This window comes from Oncorhynchus gorbuscha, linkage group LG02 (genome assembly GCF_021184085.1).
Source record: "Oncorhynchus gorbuscha isolate QuinsamMale2020 ecotype Even-year linkage group LG02, OgorEven_v1.0, whole genome shotgun sequence".
NCBI lineage: Eukaryota > Metazoa > Chordata > Actinopteri > Salmoniformes > Salmonidae > Oncorhynchus > Oncorhynchus gorbuscha.
In genome coordinates, this window is record NC_060174.1 from 66,105,717 (window position 1) to 66,127,608 (window position 21,892).

The 21,892-nt window shown below is 43.7% G+C and overlaps 1 pseudogene across 1 annotated transcript in view; it reads left to right on the forward strand.

Annotated features, from left to right (window-relative positions):
* LOC124007740 overlaps window positions 1–21,892 on the forward strand; it is a 30,814-nt pseudogene that overhangs the window by 4,023 nt on the left and 4,899 nt on the right. The window contains exons 2-16 of the transcript XR_006833999.1: window positions 9,212–9,385; window positions 12,133–12,186; window positions 12,637–12,685; window positions 12,879–12,944; window positions 13,124–13,194; window positions 13,293–13,349; window positions 13,802–14,038; window positions 14,151–14,270; window positions 14,418–14,517; window positions 14,925–15,037; window positions 15,127–15,262; window positions 15,405–15,556; window positions 15,651–15,739; window positions 17,793–17,922; window positions 19,164–19,427. The product of XR_006833999.1 is annotated as a serine/threonine-protein kinase MARK2-like (transcript). The remainder of the gene's footprint in view (window positions 1–9,211; window positions 9,386–12,132; window positions 12,187–12,636; window positions 12,686–12,878; window positions 12,945–13,123; window positions 13,195–13,292; window positions 13,350–13,801; window positions 14,039–14,150; window positions 14,271–14,417; window positions 14,518–14,924; window positions 15,038–15,126; window positions 15,263–15,404; window positions 15,557–15,650; window positions 15,740–17,792; window positions 17,923–19,163; window positions 19,428–21,892) is intronic.

Below are 21,892 nucleotides of genomic sequence, written 5' to 3' on the forward strand. Positions count from 1 at the left end.
CCATAGTTCCACTAGGCCATGTGTTTTGATTTCAGGATGTTCTACTCATGTTATTGAGGTAAAGGACTGTCAGAAGTGTATGGAGAGGGGACTGGAGGGAGAGCTCAGTTAGTGTCTATTTGTGGTTCCTGCTGCCGCTACCCTGACTGGAAATAGCCGTGTGTGATATTAATACCCAGATAAATGACAAGCTGGCTCACTCGCCTCCTTTATTTACCAGTTCGTCTCTCTCTCCCCACCAGTCTGTTACTTTGTTTACTCGCTTTTCTTCTTTCCCTCTTAAGTTTCAATAAATTGAGCAGGCAAGAAACACTTTTCCTCTGACAGGTAGCCTAACAATTACTAATAGGCCTTTATAAAAAATATTTTTAAAAATAACTATGTTCACGTCTTTAGGTCTAGGCACATTTTTTTGTTGGAAAAAATGTGCTTGTGTCCTTGTTTGACTACTGTGTTTTGCTCAGTCTGAATTGAAATCTTTTCTCTGAGTATGTTAAGGAGAGCGAGATGTGAGGCGACAGCTAGGCTGGAGTGAGTGAGTGTTTTGTTTCTGTGTGTGTATGAGAAGGTTGGGGAGGGAGGAGGGCAGAGTAGAGGACAGGTTTAAGCAGCAGGTCTCCATGGCAACACTCCCACAGCAAGACTACTTTTTCAGAGAGGGACCATTCCTTCTGATCTTAGCAACGCTAAAGCATTTCCCCAGCATTTCTCCAACCCAAGCAGCCTTGCACATTACTCCAACAAATCTTATGTTCTCGATTTGTTTAAAGTTATCAAGTCTAAAATAACATTAGTGCAATTATGACAACAGGCACAAGTGTAAGTCAACAGATACTTTTAGAGGATACAGTTTAGAGGTCGACCGATTATGATTTTTCAACAACGATACCGATTATTGGAGGACCAAAAAAGCCGATACCTATTAGATTTATTTATTTATTTGTAATAATGACAATTACAACAATACTGAATGAACACTTATTTTAACTTAATATAATACATCAATAAAATCAATTTAGCCTCAAATAATGAAACATGTTCAATTTGGTTTAAATACTGCAAAAACTGTGTTGGGAGAAGAAAGTAAAAGTGCAATATGTGCTAATGTTTCAGTTCCTTGCTCAGAACATGAGAACATATGCAAGCTGGTGGTTCCTTTTAACATGAGTCTTCACTATTCCCAGGTAAGAAGTTTTAGGTCGTAGTTATTATAGGACTATTTCCCTCTACCATTTGTATTTCATATACCTTTGACTATTGGATGTTCTTATAGGCACTTTAGTATTGCAAGTGTAACAGTATAGCTTCCGTCCTTATTAGCGCGCGCTAACTAGCTAGCCATTTCACTTCGGTTACACCAACCTCATCTCGGGAGTTGATAGGCTTGACGTCATAAACAGCGCAATGCTTGACGCACAACGAAGAGCTGCTGGAAAAACACACGAAAGTGCTGTTTGAATGAATGTTTACGCACCTGCTTCTGCCTACCACCGCTCAGATACTTGTATGCTTGTATGATCAGTCAGATTATATGCAACGCAGGACACGCTAGATAATATCTAGTAATATCATCAACCATGTGTAGTTGACTAGTAATTATGATTGATTGTTTTTTTATAAGAAGTTTAATGCAAGCTAGCAACTTTGGCTTACTGCATTTGCGTAACAGGCAGTCTCCTTGTGGAGTGCAACGAGAGAGAGGCAGGTCGTTATTGCGTTGGACTAGTTAACTGTAAGGTTGCAAGATTGGATCTCCCGAGCTGACAAGGTGAAAATCTGTCGTTCTGCCGCTGAACTAGGCAGTTAACCCACCGTTCCTAGGATGTCATTGAAAATAAGAATATGTTCTTAACAGACTTGCCTAGTTAAATAAAGGTATTAAAAATATAATAAATCGGCAAATCGGCGCCCCAAAATACCGATTTTGTTATGAAATCTTGAAATCGGCCCTAATTAATCGGCCATTCCGATTAATCAGTCGACCTCTAGTACAGTTGTGAATGCAATACATTTCAAGAAATGTGTATTGATGGTTTAAGCTGGACTAGGGGGATGGGGATAAGAGGGAGAATGGTTGCTAAGGTAGATGGGTAAAGCTAGTTCATCAGCCTATGATGTTATATATGGACCAGAGCATGGAAAAAGTTTTCAGGTTAATTTCTTGAAGGAGTTACTGGAGTACTAGTTACTGAGCACATTCATGTGTTTGTGTGTGAGTAACCTGATTTGACACCAGGTAAATGTTTGAAAAGGTAATTGGGCAGTGTTTTTAAAAGGGGTGTGGTACAGAGACTACTACAATACACGGATTTGCTCATCTGTTAAAACCAATTGGTGATGAGTTTTAAGGAGATCAAAGTTGTGCTTCCTGTTGTATTCTCTTTAGTATTGGGGAATCCTTGACCTTCCCCCTTCTATTTTTTTTCTCCCTCTCATATCCGCCCTTCTTTCTCCTGATTGTATCTGTGGCACAGCTGTCTGAGCATGTCAGCTCTTGTCCATCGGGCTGCCTCCCTCCCTGGTCATGTCTCACCAGTGCTGCTGCTCCCTTAGCCAGACAAACCTAGGCACGTCTCACTGGCACTAGAAACCTGACCCTGTCATTGTGTCAGCCATTTCGTTAACTTTTTTTCTTTTTTTTGTGTGTGTGGGGGGGTAAATCACAATACTTTCTCAAATTACCCAAGCAAACTTCCTGTTGACCGTTGGGACCGGCGAGGTTGTGTCTGGCCCTCTGGAGAGCCTGGCTGTGTGTGCTGTGTGTCCTATTTTTGCCTGAGACCTCATGGCCCCCTGTGTCCCACTTCTTGGTCATCCATCCAAGCCATCAACACCCCCTTTATGCTTTGAAATCTGTGTCGAGGGGGACACTTACAATCTCAACTCTGTCCACACCTTTTTCTTAGAGCATAGCTGAAGTCTGTCTCTTCATAGAGGAAGTGACAAGGTTCCTATAGCCTGAATGGTATCTGGATGGTCAGTTCTCATGCTACTGTTAGCAATGGATGGAGTCCACAAGTCCCACTTCAAGCATCAAAATAACAGGTCAAGTACATTTGCATGTGTAGTTGTTTTGTGCGTATCGCTGAATGATTCATGTAGGAGTTTTTTTTTTGACAGAATGATAGCCGGCTGATAAGTGAGGTTTTGCCCAAATACTACCGGCTAATATGGAGAACATGATTTTTGAATTTCAAATCTGTCATCAAGTGTTTGAGTGTGGTTCTTGCCTCTCTCTCCACCTGAGGCTGAACAAAGAGATGTGGGGCTGTATATCTAATTGATGAGACCCTTGAGGTCCCTCAGGCTTTTCCTGGTTGCACTCTCCTCAGCCTTTCTGTCTTTTGCTGTCAGTCAGTCAGCCCTGGAGCTGAGCTTCCATGACTTTGATGGTATGTCTGCATTGCTCTCGGTTTTGTCTGATATTATGTGTATTTGTGAACATTTTATTTATGCATCTTTGAATGTGCTGCTGTCTGTGTGCCAGCCTCTGCGAGTGCGTTTTTAGTTTGTGTGGTAGACTAATGTGCGTATCTGGTAGGGATAGAAGTGCCGGCTGCTGTACTGAAGGTCAAAGCTGTGTTTGTGAGGACTGCGTTGCTGACGCTCTGTTACTGCAGAGCATCCTCTGCAGATGAGCTGGGTGCAAGACACCTCTTTGACATGCAGTGGACACTTTCCCTCACACTCCTGACACACAACAAACCCACTGTAGAGTGATAGCTAAACCATGTCTGCCAGCACAGAAATGAAAAGGAAAACAAAAACGAGGTCCGCACACTGAAAGTGTGGTAGTCTGGCTTACCCTGTTCTGATCTGTATGGAGCTCTCTGTGATGAGGCACTTCCTCATGCATTTATTCCAGAGTGTGTTTTTTGTTGTGTATGTGTGTGGGAGGGAGGGAGGGAGCGTTTAGATGACAGCTGCCTTCTGGCTCATTGGCTCCTGCTGGTTCTACAGGCAGACTTGCAACAAGCTTCTGATTTATCGCTCTATGAAAACTCTGGGGCGGGACTCAACACAGACACTACACCGGTGTTACGTAATTGAACACAAAGCAGGCACACCTTTTGAAATGCAGATATTGGTGCGTTAAAAAAAGTCTTACGTGGAATGCTGTTTTGTTTCTGAAAGGGAAGTGGCTTGTTGGGAAATGTGACGTACTGTCTTTGTCTCATAGCCCGTGCTTTTTGTTTCTTCTTGGATTAAGTAGAAGAGCAGAACTTGACTTGTATTACACAACATTGTTTGTGTCAACTGTCAATTATTCACCCTATGACAAATAGCCTTAACATTTCTGTCCAATTCATTGTAAGTGACATTAACATTGCTCTTGATAAGAATCCGTTGAATTTTCCAGTTCAGAATGCAGAGAAGTAGTTCCGCTTGGGCCCAGACTTGGAACACGGAAACTAAGGTCCATGCGGAACAAAACGGTGCCCGTGTTAATAGCTTTTCTGTCCACTTACGTATGCTTACAAGGTAACAATCTCCTGGAGAGAGCGAGCGCAAAAGGATACATTGCAGAGTTTGTGAATACAGAGAGCAGGGACATGTAAACAGATAACCCCCCCCCCCCCCCCCTTCAGTCACCTTCTCATCCTTGCTTTCCGGGGCTCCCACACACGAACTACCCCTCTTGCACCTTTCCCCATAAAGGTACTGTACCTTCATATTTTTTTCTGGTCTTGGTTACCCCCCTCCCCCTTCTGTTCTGTCTGCTCACTTTTGTCTTCTCGAGTCACTTTTCAGTCCCCCAACACTTTCTCTCCTGTTTGCTTGTCAGTGTGGATTTGAGTTGCTAGCAGAGACAAACATGCCCTCTGTCAGTGAGAGCCTCATTAGCTGAGAGGTGGGGGACTATGTAGATTGGTAAAAAGCATGAGCTGAAATTATTGTAGAGGTGCTGAACCATACTCCCTGTTACTAGCCGGCTACCACCCTCTACCATGCACCTTAGACTGCTGCACTATGTACAGAGTCATTGAACACTGGTCACTTTAATGTTTACATATAGTTTTATCCACTTCATATGTGTATGCTGTATTCTAGTCAAGGATCATCCTATATAACTATGACTGTACACAGCTTTTCTATTCATATAGACTACTGTTCATACGTTATATTTCACACCCATCATATACATATATACACTGCTCAAAAAAATAAAGGGAACACTTAAATAACACAATGTAACTCCAAGTCAATCACACTTCTGTGAAATCAAACTGTCCACTTAGGAAGCAACACTGATTGACAATAAATTTCACATGCTGTTGTGCAAATGGAATAGACAACAGGTGGAAATTATAGGCAATTAGCAAGACAACCCCAATAAAGGAGGGGCTCTGCAGGTGGTGACCACAGACCACTTCTCAGTTCCTATGCTTCCTGGCTGATGTTTTGAATGTCACTTTTGAATGCTGGCGGTGCTTTCACTCTAGTGGTAGCATGAGACTGAGTCTACAACCCACACAAGTGGCTCAGGTAGTGCAGCTCATCCAGGATGGCACATCAATGCGAGCTGTGGCAAGAAGGTTTGCTGTGTCTGTCAGCGTAGTATCCAGAGTATGGAGGCGCTACCAGGAGACAGGCCAGTACATCATGAGACGTGGAGGAGGCCGTAGGAGGGCAACAACCCAGCAGCAGGACCGCTACCTCCGCCTTTGTGCAGGGAGGAGCAGGCGGAGCACTGCCAGAGCCCTGCAAAATGACCTCCAGCAGGCCACAAATGTGCATGTGTCTACTCAAACGGTCAGAAACTGACTCCGTGAGGGTGGTATGAGGGCCCGACGTCCACAGGTGGGGGTTGTGCTTACAGCCCAACACCGTGCAGGACGTTTGGCATTTGCCAGAGAACACCAAGATTGGCAAATTCGCCACTGGCTCCCTGTGCTCTTCACAGATGAAAGCAGGTTCACACTGAGCACATGTGGCAGTCTGGAGACTCCGTGGAGAACGTTCTGCTGCCTGCAACATCCTCCAGCATGACCGGTTTGGCGGTGGGTCAGTCATGGTGTGGGGTGGCATTTCTTTGGGCGGCCGCACAGCCCTCCATGTGCTCGCCAGAGGTAGCCTGACTGCCATTAGGTACCGAGATGAGATCCTCAGACCCCTTGTGAGACCATATGCTGGTGCGGTTGGTCCTGGGTTCCTCCTAATGCAAGACAATGCTAGACCTCATGTGGCTGGAGTGTCAGCAGTTCCTGCAAGAGGAAGGCATTGATGCTATGGACTGGCCCACCCGTTCCCCAGACCTGAATCCAATTGAGCACATCTGGAACATCATGTTTCGCTCCGTCCACCAACGCCACGTTGCACCACAGATTGTCCAGGAGTTGGCGGATGCTTTAGTCCAGGTCTGGGAGGAGATCCCTCAGGAGACCATCCGCCACCTCATCAGGAGCATGCCCAGGCATTGTAGGGAGGTCATACAGGCACGTGGAGGCCACACACACTACTGAGCCTCATTTTGACTTGTTTTAAGGACATTACATCAAAGTTGGATCAGCCTGTAGTGTGGTTTTCCACTTTAATTTTGTGACTCCAAATCCAGACCTCCATGGGTTGATACATTTGATTTCCATTGATCATTTTTGTGATTTTGTTGTCGGCGCATTCAACTATGTAAAGAAAGTATTTAATAAAAATATTTCATTCATTCAGATCTAGGATGTGTTATTTTAGTGTTCCCTTTATTGATTTGAGCAGTGTATTTATATTCTGGACTCTGACATGGCTTGTTCTGGTATTTCTTTCTTTACATGTTTTGAATGTGTGTGTGTTAGGTATTACTGCACTGTTGGAGCTAGAAACATAAGCATTTCACTGCTACTGCGATAACATCTCATATGTTTACACGACCAGTACATCTTTCTTTTTTTTTACTAACAAAGTGTGAACCATATAAAAAGAAAGTTGCACACTCTGCAGTACCTTCAGAAAGTATTCATACCCCTTGACTTATTCCACATGTTGTTGATTGGACCGGGTCTGGATCCAACCAGGTCTATAAGGAACTGGTGTAGTTGTCCTCGGGTCCGTTCAGAACGGGTGTCTATTTATTTATGCATACATTTGAAGACTTCTACTTGAGGTCCAACATCCCTGTCACAACAGACAATGCCAGGAACATTGTGAATGCGGTCATAGAAGCTGGTCTTGTACCACAAATAGCGTGCTTTTTAGTTGTCTCTTGCCAAATTAACTACAGTAACTGTTGGCATTTAATTTTCCCACTGTAATGTTACTGAACCGTGACCCCATAACTGTGAAACGTACACCCTTAATTTCTGAACACTGCTACATTCATGAGGATGCTACCATGATTACAGATAATCATGAATTGTGAAAAAGGATAAGTGAGAAAGTTTGAGGAACAAAGGTCATAACCACCCACAAAAATGCTAACACCCAAAATGATACGCTACATTATTCACCATTCAGTTCCCATTGGGCAAAACATAATCCGAAACACAACCAAAACAAACTGAAAATGCATTCAAATTTGTAGTCACACGATTGATGTAGTCATTGTGTGCTAGGAATTTGGGACCAAATACTAAACTTCTGACTAATTGAATCATTGTGAATTTGTTTAGTCATTCCACCTCAAAAAGCACGAATTTCGACACCCACTATCTCTGATTGTTCTAACATTGTTACTTTACTTTAAAGCAAATAAGATGATCATTCATGAAATATAATTGGATTAAACGAATGAATTGCACCCAAATTGTCAATTTTAAAAAAAATTATAGGATTCATATCTTCAATAAATATGGTACCTAACATCTGATTTGGACCATTCTTCCTAACTACGATTAAGATGATCTATCCAATAAAAGGATCAAAAGCCACCCACAACCCCACCTCCAACAACCAGTATACTGTATCAGTTCTGTCTGCTGTATTCCCTGTGAATCTTATTTTTTTTTGTTAAGAGAAATTAGCCGTTGGAGTCACAAGCTATTGGTTTTCTGCCCAAAGTTGCTAAGAAAATGTTGTGATCCATTTAATAAACAAGAGACTAGTCAAATTTGATTAAAGGGTGTTGCGGAAGTAGCAAGAACAGCAGCATCCAGTGTGCAGACCTGGTACTTTCACACTAATTTATGGTAAATAATGCAAGCAACTTCAATGGTTAATACAGTGGTCCTTCTGTAGCTCAGTTGGTAGAGCATGGCGCTTGTAACGCCAGGGTAGTGGGTTCGATTCCCGGGACCACCCATACGTAGAATGTATGACTGTAAGTCGCTTTGGATAAAAGTGTCCGCTAAATGGCATATATATAATTTCTCTGAACAGGGGAGGAAAACAACATCACCAGATTCACAGGGAATACAAAGGATCAAGAAGCAATACAGCATCTCCATACTACCTATCAGACATAGATAACTGATGCTGGTTGTTGGTGGGATTGCTGTGGGGGGGCTCCTTGGGTGGCTTTTGACCCTTTCATTGGATTGCTCAAGTCTTACTCACTGTTAAGGAAGAAGTTTGGTCCAAATTGGATGTTTTGGTGCTATAACTGTTGAATATTGTGAATTCTATAAATTTAAAAAGCCAATTTGGGTGAAATTTTAAATAAAATATTTCAGGAAAGCTATCTTATGTTTCTAACTACAGAAACAATTCCAGAACAGTCTGAGATGGTGGGTATCGTGGCTTGCTGAAATGACAGAATGACCCCAAATACTTATGAAGAAAGGTCAAATGGGGGGACTAGATGCATAAAGTGCTTTCATTTCTAAACGGTAAAACAGATGTATGAAAAACCCCTTAAAAGGTGACATTCTGAACTATCGCCTCATGAAACATTTGATCTCCAATTCAAAATGCTGGCGTATAGAGCCAAATTTCACACATTTCAGCTTCACTGTCCAAATAAAGAGGGGAGTATATGCTCCCAGCAATTTTAATGGGTGAACCTAATGGCTTAGGTTGACCCATTAAATAGTTTGGAGCATACATAGTGTGCAACTTTATTTAATTATTTTTATATAGTGACTATGTAGATTGAGAGATCAACATTATTGGACAGTATCAAGTTATGCTCACAGTTGCATTTTTCTATGAAGTCTCCTTGGATTCAAGGCTCTTTCTCCTTTGATGGGAGTCGAAAATGCATTGTCTGGATTTGTCGGAGGTGTTGTGTAGGCTAGTGTTAGGAAAACACCACTCCTAACAGAATTTTGTTCTCCTCTTTCAGTCTCACTCAGAGTCTAAGGCAGGCGGGCGTCCTAATATGCCGCGGTGCCGGAATTCTGTCGCCACGACGCCAGACGAGCAGCCACACATTGGCAACTACCGTCTGCTCAAAACCATCGGCAAGGGCAACTTTGCCAAAGTCAAACTGGCTCGTCATGTCCTCACAGGGAAAGAGGTGAGGATAAACTGAGATCAAACCCAGTCCAAACATTGGCTTTAGTGGCGCTGATGTTACTGCTTTTTTGTTAGATGTGTTTAGGGATGTGACTCTTTCCTTTCAAACACGGTTTGATACGCATCTAGATACATGGGCTCTGATATGATACTTTTAGTTTGAAACGATTTGGTGCGATTCAGTTTGATTAGTGGAAGGAATCAATGTGATTTGATGCATTAACATTTGTTGTCTGAACACATTAATTTTCCAGTCTAAATTTAAAAAATGTATGGAGCTCAGGAGCTGGGCCTCTGAACTGGATCTGTCTGAGCTGAGTGGCCCTCGTGTATGTGTCTCAGGGGTTGTGTTAGTTTTCAACATTTCAGACTGCGTTTTATATTGAAAGTCAAGTTTTTTTGTTGCATCAATAGAGTGATCAGGAGTGTGCAACTATAGTTTTCCTTCATAGAAAATACATTAGTGCAACACATTTGGCAGAAAAAAAAGCTTACTTTCCATCAAATGACAACAGAAGTGCAACACTACAGTGCCATCAAACTATTCACACCCCTTTTACTTTTTCGACATTTTGTTGTTACAAGGTGGGATTAAAATGTTGACAAAATTACAATTAAATCCAGTCTACACAAAAAAATTAGTTATATTAATGTTTTCTAGTTATTTTTATATCTTGATTAGTTAAGTATTCAACCCTCTGAGTCAAAACATGTTAGAATCACCGTCGGCAGTGATTTACAGAGACTTACCCAGAAAGACTCACCGCTAAGAGCTTTGTACACCTGGAATGTACACCATTGTTGATCGATGCTAGACAGACATTTTCAAGTCTTGCCATAGATTTTTAAGCCAATTTAAGTCAACTGTAACTAGGCCACTCAGGAACATTCAATGTCGTCTTGATAAGCAACTCCAGTGTATTGTCTATTTGGCCTTAAGTTTGAGGTTTTTGTCTTGCTGAAAGGTGAATTTGTCTCCCAGTGTATTTGAAAGCAGACTGAACCAGGTTTTCCTCTAGGATTTTGACTGTGGTTAGCGCTATTCTTTTTCTTTTTATCCTACAAAACTCTCTTGTCTTTGCCGACGACAAGCATACCCAAAACATGATGCAGCCACCACCATGCTTGAAAATATGAAGTGATCTGAGTGAAGTGCAACTGAAGCACAAAATTAGTCTGATGTCGAACATAAATTACAATAAGAAGCATTTTATATCTGCATTTACAAAACACAAAGATATTTCTTATGAGTTTAATCTTTTTCTCTTGTGAAAAATGCAGAACTCTGTTAATGCGACCCCTGGTGGGTGTGTAGACTCCTGAGCTGAGCCATACGGCAGACTGAGCATCTAAACACTATCCAATTGGGGAGAGGGGGGAATTTGTTTTATGTCCCCCTACTTTATTCTGATTACCCGTCACCCACTAATTAACTTGCCATTTTACAGGGCTCCAGACTGCGACCGTTTAATCGCATTTTGCAACCCTTTGACTTTGCTGTGCGCGAGTTACATTTTCAATTGGTTGCATCAGACAACTGTTCTGATTATAACATTTCAAAATCCAACCATGGGGAAAACACAGCAATCCTAAATATAGTACTGTTGTTGCCATTGAAGAGAGGAGGTTCTCTGCTTTCTGTAGGTAGGATTTTTTTATTTCTCAACTGAATATTCAGCAGGATGTTTGATATAGCTTTGAGATACGGAGTGCACGAACTGTGCATCGGCGATTGTGATTGCATAGGCGTCATTGGATAGTAGGCTACAACTGCGAAGTTTTGGTACATTACATTTGCTGTTAGATTAATACATGACTACTAGCAGTGGGTATTAGATTTAGAGTTGACAATCTAGCTAATATTTTGAGTTTCCATTTACTCAGGTGTAAATTAGCCCCAAATAAATTGGCCTATGATATTAGTGCACATAAAGACGTAGGCAAATTCATCTCTTTTGAGCAAGAATTCTGGAGCCCTATTTTTAACAGCACAATATAACAATTGCCTTGTCAACCCAAAATTCAAAATGGATTAGGTTGCACATCCAAATGATTTAAAATCACAACCCGTTAGATGAAACTTATTTCTTGAATACCATCTCAGTTGTCTATTACACTTCTTATTAAAGCACTGTGAATTACTTTAAAATGATTACTCATTTCGTTCTGTTGTGACCCCACATTTTTGTATATGAGATCAAATCATGGGCTGGTGCTCGCACAAATGATTTCACTCTTTGTAATGAAATTACAACTACCATGTTCATGTAAAAATGACCAGATGCACTGACTGTTTAAAGCAAAACTAGGAAAACTATTATTGTGAAACGTGCAAACTCAAAGCCCCGATCAGCAGGTAGATGTGCAATCAGCAAAAATGCGAGTTGTCCACTCCACTAGCCGACACAACTATGCCGGTAAAACACCATTTCCTACAGCACATTTGGTAACAATGACCCAGCAAATTACATTGGTTGTCACCCAACTACACTGAACAAAAATATAATTGCAACATGTAAAGTGTTGATCCCATGTTTCATAAGCTGAAATAAAAGATGCCAGAAATGTTTACATCCCTGTTGATGTGCCATGAGTGCTTGGAGTGGGGCATCACATGGAGAAACAATCGAGAGAATAATAGAGTTGTTTGGGGGGAAAGAGTCCTCATCCAGTTCTTTCCACTGGTGGGTGGAATAGTTCAAGTCGAGCTACTCATGTCTAACTTTCCACCCTCCCCTCCTATAAAAGGTGGCTGTGAAAATCATAGACAAAACGCAGCTCAACTCTTCCAGTCTCCAAAAGGTGAGGACAATGAGATGCTGGGTTAATGCCATACGGTTGTTGTTTTGATTTGTGTGTTCAGATAGGGGCGGTTTTATTTGTGAAATAGAAAGAATACAGCTCTAATCAAGAAGAGATTGTGACAGAGCATTGCTTATTCACATCCATCCTCTTGAAGCATCTTCCAGTCCCTAACCCCAATCTTCTCCTGAAGAGGGTAGTTCCCTCTGTAGGGCTTAGGGCAGGATATGGGGGTAATTACAGGAAATTAGACCCAAGTACTTCCTGTCATGATGGTTTGGGTGGGGTGCCAGTACTCTATTCAGAAATGTATGCATGGAGATGTGCACACAGTGATTTTCACATACAGTCTTGGAGTGTAAAGTTAAAATTTTATATTGGATAAACTCTGACTTTGTCGCATATAAACTGATTGATCTTCTGTTAATGTCTCTGTTCTCCTGCCCATAGCTGTTTCGTGAAGTGAGGATCATGAAGCTGCTCAATCACCCAAATATCGGTGAGCTTTGTGCTGCTTTCCTTTTCAGATTATCAATCCCCAACCAAATAACAGAAACATGTTTTGCTTGCCTGCTTATTGGTGGAGGCTTCCGATGTAGAGGTCATAATTCACATTTTGAAAATTGATCGCTAAGTTGTGATGGAAGGTGTTGTCTTGATTGAATTGAACAAAATCTATCTTTTCTCTGTAGTTAAGTTATTTGAAGTTATTGAGACAGAGAAGACTCTGTACTTGATCATGGAGTATGCCAGTGGAGGTGAGTAAAGACCTACTCAGTTCAACCTGATGTTCTGTTTTCAGCATTTAATAACATCAGTTCTGTCTCGCTTTATTCACATACTCTTTTTACTCACTCAACCTTTTATCCTCCTTTGTTTCCACTGCTTTCTTCAACACTCCCCTACATTCTGTCTCTCCCTCAACCCCTCTCCTCAGGTGAGGTGTTTGATTACCTTGTTGCTCACGGGAGAATGAAAGAGAAAGAGGCCAGAGCCAAATTTAGACAGGTGAGACACTGTTTGTCTGCTGGTTTCATTTCCTGTTATTGCCAATACTGTTTAAAAGGGAATGGTCATCCTAGCTGTTGCTCCTTGTCTTGCTACAGATTGTGTCAGCGGTACAGTACTGCCACCAGAAGTGCATCGTACACAGAGACCTGAAGGTGAGGATGGACAAGAAATGGGGAAGTGTTTTGATGTGTAATGTAGAGAGATGGCTCCATTTTGTGACAAAATCAAGATTATTACATTATGAAATGCATAAACATTCCTTACCTCAGGATACTTCAACTGGTGACTACCCCAGAGAATAAACAAGAAGGAGCACTCAGTTGCTTCGTATATCTGATTTTTACGTAAGCCTATTGTTTTTCCCGTCAATAAATCCCATCAGATTTACCCAGCAACAGTGCTCCTTTTTTTCTCTATTTATTCTCCCGGATAGTCACCAGTAGAAGTATCCTGGGGTAAGGAATGTTTTTGGGATCCACCCTTTTTTTCATTTAAGCTGGGCTGAAGTGCCTTTTGAGTACACCTTTTTTCCATGTTCATGTTGGTGTTCTTTAAATATTTTTGTTGAAAGAACTGGTATCAATAGAAAATGATTTCTCTCCAGGCAGAGAATCTACTCCTAGATGCTGACATGAACATCAAGATCGCAGACTTTGGTTTCAGCAATGAGTTCACCATGGGGAACAAGCTGGACACGTTCTGTGGCTCTCCTCCCTACGCCGCCCCGGAGCTGTTCCAGGGGAAGAAATATGACGGCCCCGAGGTGGACGTCTGGAGCCTGGGTGTCATCCTCTACACACTGGTCAGCGGATCTCTGCCTTTCGACGGACAGAACCTAAAGGTGGGCAGTGAACAGTGAAGGTGGAAGGGATGCATGGTAAACACGTGATGTTGTTGAATACCTACCCACACCTCACTTTAATCCTTGTCTGTTGCTCTCGTCTTCCCTTTAGGAGCTGCGCGAACGGGTTCTGCGGGGGAAGTATAGGATTCCCTTCTACATGTCCACAGACTGCGAGAACCTGCTCAAGAAGTTCCTCATTCTCAACCCAACCAAGAGGGGCAGCCTGGAGGTTAATAGTACCTCACCTAGCCACTGCCTCCGCTGGATACAAACCAGAATTGTGTAGAGACAACTGTTAGTGCTGTGTTTTTCTATCCACCTCCCTTTCCCCATTAACTCCAAGACTCCGTCTTTTCTCTCTGCTTGTGTCCAGCAGCAGATCATGAAGGACCGCTGGATGAACGTAGGCCATGAGGAGGAGGAGCTGAAGCCCTTCATCGAGCCCCAGCCAGACTACAAGGACCCCAAGAGGACAGGTCAGCACCCCGACCGAGCGGGGGGGTGGAAGAGAGGTGGGGCAGGCGTCTGGTGGATGAGCTGGTGGCAGTAAAGGGGTTACTGGGGAAGGGGTTAGAGGTCACATTAATTGGGGGAGGGCCCCTCTATCTGAAGGTAGTCTTATTTTACGTGCCCTGTTAGTCTGCCTACCTCTGTGTTGCGTAACATGCCCTTTGCTGTGTCAACATGTGCCTTCATGTTTAGTAAAACTAAATACTATACTTTTTTTGTTAGACTCTAATGATATGCCTTTATGGTCTAACTATTTTGTCTGTAGAATCATGTGTTTGTGATCGGTTTCTCTCTGCAGTATGCTGCATGTGTGCGTAGTACTTCTGTCTTTGATGTGGTAGTACGGTTGACCTTTTCTCGCCATTCTGTCCAGATATCATGTTGCAGATGGGCTACTCTGCGGAGGAGATCCAGGACTCGCTCGTCAACCAAAAATACAATGACGTCATGGCCACATATCTATTACTGGATTACAGGAACTCTGAGGTACGAAGTGAATACACTCTATATGTAGGAGCAAAGTGTGTCTTACTCCTGCCATGGTAATATTTATGACCATCCCTCTTCCCCCTCAGATGGACGAATGCATCAGCCTATCAATGAAACCCCGCCCAGGAAGTGATCTCACAAACAGCAATGCCCAATCCCCTTCTCACAAGGTGCAGCGCAGTACCTCATCCAATCAGAAGCCCCGGAGAGCAACAGATGCAGGTAGGAAGCTGTTTGGATTGATGAGGATATGGTAAATGTACTGCTATTTTGGACAAATGCTCTTATTTTTATATTGATCTCCGTCTTTGCGTCTCTGTCCCACTCTTTCCATTCTTCTGTTGTCTCTTGTTCTTTTTCCCAGGTTCTTCAGCTTCTAAGCGTTCCCAGGGCGACAACAAGCACACAGCAGAGGATTATGGGAGGAAAGGTTCTGGCACTGGCAGCTCCACTAAAGTCCCTCCCAGTCCCTTAGCTGCAGCAGATCGTAAGAGGAGCACCCCAACCCCCTCCACCGTGAGTGGACTTATTGTTCTGCATGCCTGCCACTCCAGGGTTGATGGCATGTACCCTACTGTACTCTACATCATATCCTCTATCGGTCCTACAGAACAGCATCCTGTCCACTGGTACGAGTCGCAGTCGAAACTCGCCAGTCCCTGAGAGAGCCACACTTGGGGTCCAGAACGGAATGGACAGGTAGACACAAGCACCCGTGCGCGCACTCTTACACACTCGCAATCACACACACTCTGACATGGCAGTGGAGATCTGTTTTTGGGGCTAGTCAAATGTCTAGGTGGCAGTGTTTACAAGCAGTGGCCAGCCGCCAGTGGATTTAACACAGAGCAGGTGGATTCCTAGTGTACATACTAGAGGTCGACCGATTAATCGGAATGGCCGATTTAATTAGGGTGGATTTCAAGTTTTCATAACAATTGGAAATTGGTGTTTTTGGACACGCCGATTTTGCCATATATATATATTTTACAACTTTATTTAACGAGGCAAGTCCGTTAAGAACGCATTCTTATTTTCAATGACGGCCTAGGAACGGTGGGTTAACTGCCTTGTTCAGGGGCAGAATGACAGATTTTTACCTTGTCAGCTCAGGGATTCAATCTTGCAACCTGTAACGCGAATGCAGTAAGAAGCCAAGATAAGTTGCTAGCTAGCATTAAACTTATCTTATAAAAAACAATCAATCAATCATAATCACTAGTTATAACTACACATGGTGGATGATATTACCAATTTATCTAGCGTGTCCTGCGTTGCAGATAATCGATGTGGTGCGCATTCGCGAAAAAGGACTGTCGTTGCTCCAACGTGTACCTAACCATAAACATCAATGCCTTTCTTAAAATCAATACACAGAAGTATATATTTTTAAACCTGCATATTTAGCTAAAAGAAAGGTTAGCAGGCAATATTAACCAAGTGAAATTGTCACTTATCTTGCGTTAATTGCACGCGGAGTCCGGGTGTATGCAACAGTTTGGGCCGCCTGGCTCATTGCGAACTTATTTGCCAGAATTCTACGTAATTATGACATAACATTAAAGGTTGTGCAATATTTAAGCTTAGGGATGCCACCCGTTAGATAAAATACGGAACGGTTCCGTATTTCACTGAAAGAATAAACATTTTTTTTTTCGAAATGATAGTTTCCGGATTCGACCATATTACTGACCTGAGGCTCGTATTTCTGTGTGTTATGTTATGATTTGATAGAGCAGTCTGACTGAGCGACGGTAGGCACCAGCAGGCTCGTAAGCATTCATTCAAACAGCACTTTCGTGCGTTTTGCCAGCAGCTCTTCACAATGCTTCAAGCATTGCGCTGTTTATGACTTCAAGCCTATCAACTCCCGAGATTAGGCTGGTGTAACCGATGTGAAATGGCTAGCTAGTTAGCGGGGCGCGTACTAATAGCATTTCAATAGTCACTCGCTCTGGAGTAGTTGTTCCCCTTGCTCTGCATGTTCCCCTTGCTCTTGCCTTGCATCTACAATCAACTCAAACCATAATCATTTCTTGACCCTGATAGTCAGATCTCACTCTTTCATCTGGGATTTATGATGCTGGCTGCTTTTATATGCAGGCTACTTCCAGGCACAAAAAGGGAAGAATGCAGAGGGAACGTGTTTTAAAGAACATGTTCTGTGTGGGAGAAGGGGAGCAGCGTTGCCAACAGCATGTGACTAAAACATGTTTGCTTGAAAGAGATGATGAGAGGGCAAACTGACACGGTGTGGTCAGCACCACCGCTACTAAATTGTATTGGTTGAACACTAGCACACATTCTCTTCACTGACAGAATGGCGCTTTCACACAATGTTATGTCAAATATGCCTTTTTAATTTAATAGGGTTTTGTAACATTCACATTGTCCCCATTTTTAATTTAAAAAATGCATTTTATTCCTTTATGCATTTTTTTTTAAAGCCACTTTTTCTTTCCTCAAACTTGTGTTCTGGTCTGACAGTTTCTCTCTCCATCTCTTCTTTGGGGTGCAATGCTTCCCAGAAGTAATGCAGTCTTCCATTTAAGGGAGCTTAATGGAAGCTGTTCTGTGTAGTCATCCAATACAAATCTGCCTTATCTGAGATCCTGTGTTGTTTGTGTTGTTTTCCTCTCTCCGTGTCCCCCTCCGCTTCCTCCCCACTTCTAACCTTGATTACCCCATGGCCCTCTTCCACCCCTTCACGGGGGGGCGGTCGGCACTGGGTTTATTAATTTCTCTCCCCCAGCCTAACCACCCCAGGGTCCCGCGCCCTCGGCAGCCGCAGTTCTCTCTTCCTCCTCCCGCCCCCGACACCACAAGTCCCTGTCCACCTCTGCCCATCCCACCCTCTCAGACATCCACGCACACCGGCCCAGGCAAGTGTCACCAGAGCGGGGAACACAAGGACAGTCACTCGTCAGAAGGGAGAATAGAGGGGATATGAAAGGGTTTGGGTTAGATGGTCCCTGGTGGCAGTTCTCAGCATTGAGTATTCAAAATAGGTAGAGATGGATCACAGATGTAGGGGTTAAAAGGGTAGCAATATTGCTGGAAGGGCAACATTGAAAGCACCCTACTTTTTTCTGTCTGCCACTTCTCCCACCCCTGAAACTCACCCTACAAGCACCCTACCTCTTTGGGAAATACCTTTCTCCCCAACACTTCTGTCCTTATCCGACCAGTCCTACCACAAATATTGCACATGAAAACCAGAACCTTCCCAACCCATGGTTCCTGTGTACCTGCAAACCCTCAGTTACACATCAAACACCATCACACTTTGAACGTGGCCCGGCCGGTGCCATGTTTTTGCCTGAGCCGGAACTCTCTCAGCTCCTGGCTGGTGTGCATGTCATGTAATCTCTTTTTAATACCTCCTGTAACACCCTGTCCATACAAAATCTGACATCTCATGGGCCATGCACATTGTAAAAAAAAAAATCAACAAAAACAATCCTAGTGAATGAGCTATAATGGTAGGATGTCATTCACTTATCAATTGGTTAACACGTAATCCACTATCACTTCGTGGTTTCGCTATAACCTCAATGACAATGAGTGAGTGGTCCACGACAGTATCACAGCTCCATGCCCCTTCCCCAACCTTTCCTTCTTTGTAGTGATGCTGCATTTGTTGTTACCCTGTTAGCTGATCCTACTGTGTCACGCTGATTTTGTGATAATGCAGAGTTCCTCTGATTTTAACACTCAACAAAGCTTCACTGGCCTCAAATTCCAAGTCTGTAGTTTATACCTGCTGCCCATGGCGGGTCACGAGGCTGTAATCGTTTTCTGGGCAATATGTCATTTTACTAGGCTTCATCTTTCAAGATTAAAGTCAATCATGGGAGATTTTGCAGTGTGGATGGCATGTTGTAGCCTAATAGAAGCAGCTACATTGTTGCACACATTCCTTTAGCCAAAGGCTTTTGTATAGAAAGTCTATGAATTTACTGAACTTTTGTTTCACCATCTCAAGCTCAGTTATGTTTTTATCATACATTCTTTGTGGGGAAATAGCTTCAGCAATGGGGAAAATGTTGATGTGCATGGTGATAATGAAATGTATAAATGTCTCCTCTGCCTACTTATTCTACTCCCAAAACTATAAAAACAGCACTGCCCCTCTGAGAGTACCAGTGGCGTCTCCCTCTGCCCACAACGTCAGCAGTTCCACGGCGACTGAGCGATCCAACTTCCCCAGAAATGTGGCCACCAGAAGCACTTTCAGTGCTGGGCAGCAGAGGGCGACGCGGGACCAGCATGCCTCCACCTACAATGGTCCCCCAGCATCCCCCTCCCTCTCCTATGGGAACAGCCAGGCCCGAAGAGCTGGGGGCACTGGTATCTTCAGCAAGTTCACCTCTAAATTTGTGCGCAGGTGAGAGATTGGGGGAACGGGGACCTGTGATGTGATTTTCTGTTTTGCTGATCACATCCTGGTATTGAACAACTTGCCTTAAGTGAATGAGAGTGTGAGAATTACAGTGAGGTGTTTGTGTATTGTGATTTGTCTGTACGTTCTTTGACTGTACATTCTTCTCTTCACTGTGTCCCTGTGATTATTTTTTTTGTCTGGACATAATGTTCTTGTGCTCACAATGTGCTTGACTACAAGTACTCCTCTTTTTTTTTGAGTTGGTTTGGAGCTGTGCATGTTTTTGTTGCTATGGTCAGTTGCCACACATGTAATTGGAGCAGCTAGGGAAGTTACACTGTGTAGAAATACCTTCAAATACAAATCTGAGTATCTTGATATAGTTTAATTGTTTTATTGATAAATTGTACAACACTCAGAATGTAAGGTGTTATACACAGTGTACAAAACATTAAGAACACCTTGCTAATATTGAGTTGCACCCCCCCCCCCCCCCCCCCCCCCCAATGTTGCCCTCAGAACAGCTTCAATTCGTCAGGGCATGGACTCTACAAGGTATCGAAAGCATTCCACAGGGATGCTGGCCCATGTTTTACATTTACATTACATTTAAGTCATTTAGCAGACGCTCTTATCCAGAGCGACTTACAAATTGGTGCATTCACCTTATGACATCCAGTGGAACAGCCACTTTACAATAGTGCATCTAAATATTTTAAGGGGGAGGAGGGGGGGGTGAGAAGGATTACTTTATCCTATCCTAGGTATTCCTTAAAGAGGTGGGGTTTCAGGTGTCTCCGGAAGGTGGTGATTGACTCCGCTGTCCTGGCGTCGTGAGGGAGTTTGTTCCACCATTGGGGAGCCAGTGCAGCGAACAGTTTTGACTGGGCTGAGCGGGAACTGTACTTCCTCAGTGGTAGGGAGGCGAGCAGGCCAGAGGTGGATGAACGCAGTGCCCTTATTTGGGTGTAGGGCCTGATCAGAGCCTGGAGGTACTGAGGTGCCGTTCCCCTCACAGCTCCGTAGGCAGGCACCATGGTCTTGTAGCGGATGCGAGCTTCAACTGGAAGCCAGTGGAGAGAGCGGAGGAGCGGGGTGACGTGAGAGAACTTGGGAAGGTTGAACACTAGACGGGCTGCGGCGTTCTGGATGAGTTGTAGGGGTTTAATGGCACAGGCAGGGAGCCCAGCCAACAGCGAGTTGCAGTAATCCAGACGGGAGATGACAAGTGCCTGGATTAGGACCTGCGCCGCTTCCTGTGTGAGGCAGGGTCGTACTCTGCGGATGTTGTAGAGCATGAACCTACAGGAACGGGCCACCGCCTTGATGTTAGTTGAGAACGACAGGGTGTTGTCCAGGATCACGCCAAGGTTCTTAGCGCTCTGGGAGGAGGACACAATGGAGTTGTCAACCGTGATGGCGAGATCATGGAACGGGCAGTCCTTCCCCGGGAGGAAGAGCAGCTCCGTCTTGCCGAAGTTCAGCTTGAGGTGGTGATCCGTCATCCACACTGATATGTCTGCCAGACATGCAGAGATGAGATTCGCCAACTGGTCATCAGAAGGGGGAAAGGAGAAGATTAATTGTGTGTCGTCTGCATAGCAATGATAGGAGAGACCATGTGAGGTTATGACAGAGCCAAGTGACTTGGTGTATAGCGAGAATAGGAGAGGGCCAAGAACAGAGCCCTGGGGGACACCAGTGGTGAGGAGACAGATTCTCGCCACGCCACCTGGTAGGAGCGACCTGTCAGGTAGGACGCAATCCAAGCGTGGGCCGCGCCGGAGATGCCCAACTCGGAGAGGGTGATGTTGACTCCAATGCTTTTGTGTCAAGCTGGCTGAAAGTCCTTTGGTTGGTGGCCCATTCTTGATACACAGGAAACTGTTGATTTATGAAAAACCCAGCAGCGTTGCAGTTCTTGACAAAAAAACGGTGAGGCTTGGCACCTACTACCATACCACTTTCAACGGCGCTTAAATCTTTTGTCTTGACTGTTCAACCTATGAATAGCACACGTACACAATCCATGTCTCAACTGTCTTAAGGCTTAAACATCTTTCTTTAACCCGTCTCCTCTCCTTCATCTACACGGATTTGTAGTGGATTTAACAAGTGACATCAATAAGGGATCATAGCGTTCACCTGGTCAGTCTGTCATGGAAAGAGCAGGTGTTCTTAATGTTTTGTACACAGTGTAAATATATCATAATTGGCATGCATGTCTCTCAACCAGTGCTAACGTTAGTCCTAATCCGAGTCCGTTCATCTAACTGCTCTGCCTTTAACATCCTGAAGACTATGGTAATGTCAAGCTACATTAACAGCTATTTAATGACAAACTGTTTGGCTTAAGCAGCTCACCTCCTGAGGGACACCGGGGGGAGTATTCATCTCTTTCATTTGACTGACATGTACAGTGCCTTGCGAAAGTATTCGGCCCCCTTGAACTTTGCGACCTTTTGCCA